The sequence below is a fragment of the Salvia miltiorrhiza genome, chromosome 3, assembly GCF_028751815.1.
Source record: "Salvia miltiorrhiza cultivar Shanhuang (shh) chromosome 3, IMPLAD_Smil_shh, whole genome shotgun sequence".
Lineage (NCBI taxonomy): Eukaryota > Viridiplantae > Streptophyta > Magnoliopsida > Lamiales > Lamiaceae > Salvia > Salvia miltiorrhiza.
This window is the reverse complement of record NC_080389.1, coordinates 20,476,036-20,480,508: the sequence shown is the minus strand read 5'-3', so window position 1 is coordinate 20,480,508 and position 4,473 is coordinate 20,476,036.

The following is a 4,473-nucleotide window of genomic DNA, read 5'->3' as shown; positions in this document are numbered from 1 at the left end:
TTGAAATTATAAATTAAAGCACGAAAAGAACCCGAGTGGTCAAAGTTCGAACTTCTAATTTCAGATAAAATATTTTCTTCATTTAAATCATTAATCCAAGAAAAAAGCAGAATATAAACAAGAGCAAAGAGTAAAAGTTAACAAAATTATGTCTTAAGGAACACTGCTGCACACGCGAATCATGTTAACGAGAATATTCAGATGAATAGGAATTAATTTTGACTTATAAAACGAATTAGCATTAGATTAACGTGCAAATTTTTATTTTATTCAACGAATTGGAAGGAACAATTAGACATGTAGGCATGTGATGTAATTTTATTTTATGTACAATTTTGAAAATATTTCACGTTTAAGGCCAAAATCCGAAAATCGATATACGACGAAAAAACCACATGGGATCCTATGTCCCACTATTTTGTGGATACCACCGTGTACCACTCTTAATTTATTATCATTTTTAATTATATTTTCTTCAATTTTAATTTATTATGCTTTAATATTATAAAAATATAATTAACAAGGGTTCACTCATCCAATTTGAGTTTACAATTATTTTTTTATATTTATTTGAATTAATAATTGATTATTTGGGTTCATTATTTCAAAGTTAGGGTATATAATTTTTTAACATTTCAATTTTTAGTTATAAATATTAATTAGAGTTCATAATAATATTTTTTATTTTTATAAAAAGTAATTATAAAATAGAAAAAATTAAGAATAGTACACAATAATACACACAAAATAGTGGGACATAGGATCTCATCTGCGAAAAACGGTATGAGATCTAGGAATCCATTCACGCGTAAACCGAACACTTCCATTTTATTTTTAATTTATTTGGAATTAGATAATAGATAGGTTTGTAGCCTTTTCACGTTAGGCGCATTCTGCATTATTTAATATATTAGACAAATGTAGATAGCACTATATTAGATTACCTAAAAATAAGTCCATTGCAAAGGCAGCTAAATTAATTCTCCGTACAGTTCCCTAAATGTTATGCGCCAAATATCAAAATCTGCATTAACTTGCAAAGACAAAATATTTCCTGCCAAATAGGGCAAATTAATTAAACTATTACAAGAGACTCGAATAATGCAGTTTGATCGTATGACTAAAAATACACGTATCAATAGTTAATTGATCAATTAATACCTATCTATCAATTGAATGCTCTTGTATAATTGAAGAGCATATAAAAATAATATTCCAACTTTTACAAATTCGAATAGATTAAATTGATGGGAAAATAGTTATTAGTTGCTCTCTCAAGGGTAACCTAGTGATAAAATAGTACATGAATTTATGATCAGAATTCGCGAGTTCAAATCCATTCTTTTTACAACAATCCCCCTTCTATTGGATATACATAAATGAAGCGTTTGGTTTGAGTGATAAAGTATAATTAATAAAATAATTTATCTTAATAAAGTGTTTGATTTGCATGATTGGACCCGTACACTATAAAAAAAGCTGACGAACGCCGACGAAATTAAAGACAGACCGGTAGCCGTCAGAATTCTCCGACGAATTCCTCGACGGAATATTGATGGAAATCCGGCCGTCCACTATACCGACAGAATCCGGCGAATAATTTGATCAACATTTAATCATTCAATTAAGTGATTTATATTAATTTATCACTTAAAAGTTGGATGAATTATTTAAACACCCCTCTAATTCTATCAATCTTATTTATCTCATCCATTAAATCAAACGCCGAGTTATTCAGTCATTACAAACAGCTTATGCAACACTTATTCTCAATTCTCACTAAAAATAGCATTCTCACTAGAAACTAACCACACACACACACACACACACACACACACACACACATATATATATATATATATATATATATATATATATATATATAGGGGCGTGCTCCAGTTGAGACCCCCTATTTTTCGTGTAACACCGAGGACAATGAATAAGACATACTCCCTCCGTCCACCAAAGATATGCTACTTTACTTTCGCCACATATTTTAATAAAATGTGAGTAAAGTTGGTAGTGGAGTAAGGGTCCCACTTTAATTGTGAGTGGAGTTGTGTGGACCCTACTACTAAAAATGGATGTGGCAGATTTTTTGTGGACGGACGAAAAAGGAAATTATGGCATATCTTTGGTGGACGGAGGGAGTATAATACTAATGAATAAGACATATATCTAACGAACAAGATGTATATACTGATGAAAAATAAAATTTTAAAAATTGGTAATGAACAGGACATATATACTGATGAACAAGGCAGTATATACTGATGAATAACAAAATTTAAAATATTCTGCTCCCTCCAGGATTCGAACCCTGCAAAAAAAAAATTCTCCCTGCAGATACAATATCAGTCATAGTATTGATAAAATAAACACACCAGATCATGCCCTAAATCTCACTAAAATTAAGGGGTCTCATTGGAGCGACTCCACACACACACACACACACACACACACACACATATATATATATAAATAGTGTTGAATAAAATAATATATAGTTTTGAATGACGATATTTAAAAAATTAGAAATATTTTAACTTCCTCCAGAATTCGAATCCAAGTAATTTTTTTTCCTTCCAGATATATATGAGAGAATGATTCCAATGAAATCTCTCATATATGGTGAGATCTTAAATTAATTTATAGGTGTTGATTTAATGTATTTTATACGGGTACAAAATTTGGAAGGAGCGGATATATTACTCCCTCCGTCCCATAATAAGTGGCCACATTCTTTTCGGCACGGAGATTAAGAAATGGAGTATTATGTTTTAATTGAATGGGGCCCATCAAAATTATTGAGTTAATTAAAATAATTTCTTCCTATTTTCACTCTCTCCCTCCCTCGTTCTTCCTGCCTCCGCCACTGGACGGCCGAGCCGTCGCCGGAGGCCGGCGGCTCTGCCTCCCCTCTCTCCTTTCACCTTGGACCTCTTCCTCCTCCCTCATCTCTCGTTCCCCGTCGACCTCTCTCCCTCTCCCTTATCTCTCGCCTCTCCTCGCCGCGCCAAGCCGCGGCCGCGCCGCGCCACCTCCTCTGGCGACAACAACCAGATCTGAAACAACCAGAAATCACCACCACCACCACCACCAGCAACAACCACCAAATCACCACCACCACCACCAGCAACAACCAGAAATCGCCCCTCCTCTGCCAACAACAACCACCACCACCAGATCTGAAAGAGAATAGAGGGAGAGAGGGAGGACGACGACCTCAAATCGGCGCACGACCGGAGAAGAAGAGAGGCGGCGAGCTTCGAATCCCCCAAATCGGCGCACGACCGGAGAAGAAGATAGAGGCGGCGAGCTTCGAATCCCCCAAATCGGCGCACGACCGGAGAAGAAGAGAGAGGCGGCAAGCTTCGAATCCCCCAAATCGCCCAAGGATGCGACGGTGAGAGAGAGGGAGAGAGAGATCACGAGATCTGTAACGAGAGAGAGAGATGGAGAGAGGCGGCGACGGCCGGAGAGGCGAGAGGCGGCAGCGGCGGCGATGGGGGTGGCATCCCGCCGGCTGCTTATAGTGTGACAGACGATAGGGTGTATATGTTGATTTTAAACATAATTTAGAGTTTAATTAGTAACTTAATTAATGATCTTAATTAAGTTAAATTATTTCCATTTTTGGAAAGCAGCCACTTATAGTGGGACAGACGAAAAAGGAAATGTGGCCACTTATTATGGGACGGAGGGAGTATTAATTTTTTTAATATCGTTATTTAATGCTATATTACCTTATTCTACTGACTTAATCATTATTTTTATTTTTCAAAAAGAAAAATAGTAATCTCATTAAAATACTACCCAAAAGTGCACCGTTGGATCCCACAATGCATGTTTTTCTGGTACCATAGCAGAAAATTAAAATAAATAAAAAACATGATAAGTTCTACATGTTTCGTTCAAGAAATCAAATAACATTACTTTGTTTACATTAAAATAGTATAGAATAAAAATTTAAAGTTTAAACTTGAGGAAGTCAAACTCGCACGGCCGGATAGCCAATAATTGCTGTGACGTGTTTTGTTGAGTTTTCACTTTCTTTCCATATATTTCTACTTTTTCATCCATCACATTAAACATATAAAATATTAATTTTTTAAATTTCGTGTCCAAAATTTTTATCTCAATATAGCAGGAACGAAGGAAGTACTAATTTAGTAAAAAAATCATATACTCCCTAATATTTCTAAGATGTTCTCTAACACATTTTCTAGTGTCTCACAATAATTTCTAATTATATTTATACTAAAATCCCATTTGAAGAATAGTTATAAAGTTGGTAATAATCAATAATTTTCTAGTGTCTCAAAAAATCAATAGACATAGCATCTGTGCGAATACAAGAAATTATCCAATAGTGAAAGCTAAAAAAAAATCTCTTACATCATCATTTCATAATTAATGTTTTGATTTTTATTTTTGGCATAAGTAATAATTACTCCCACTGTTTTTTATTAA